Consider the following 210-nt stretch of genomic DNA (forward strand, 5'->3'; position numbering starts at 1 on the left):
CGGGGGCGGGGGCGGGCGTTCCCCGCGTGCGCGTGTGTCTGCTCTGTGGCGTCACAGAGCGCCGCGTTCCGAGAACAATGGGCTGCGCTCTGCTCTGCTCTGCTCCGCTCCGCTCCGCAGTGCGGCCACCCGCCCAGCCCAGCCCAGGCTTTGCGGAGCCCACCTTCACCACCTCCATCCAAGCATGCATATGCCTCCACCTCTCCTGTC

This window comes from Alligator sinensis, unplaced genomic scaffold, assembly GCF_000455745.1.
Source record: "Alligator sinensis unplaced genomic scaffold, ASM45574v1 scaffold268_1, whole genome shotgun sequence".
Classification (NCBI taxonomy): domain Eukaryota; kingdom Metazoa; phylum Chordata; order Crocodylia; family Alligatoridae; genus Alligator; species Alligator sinensis.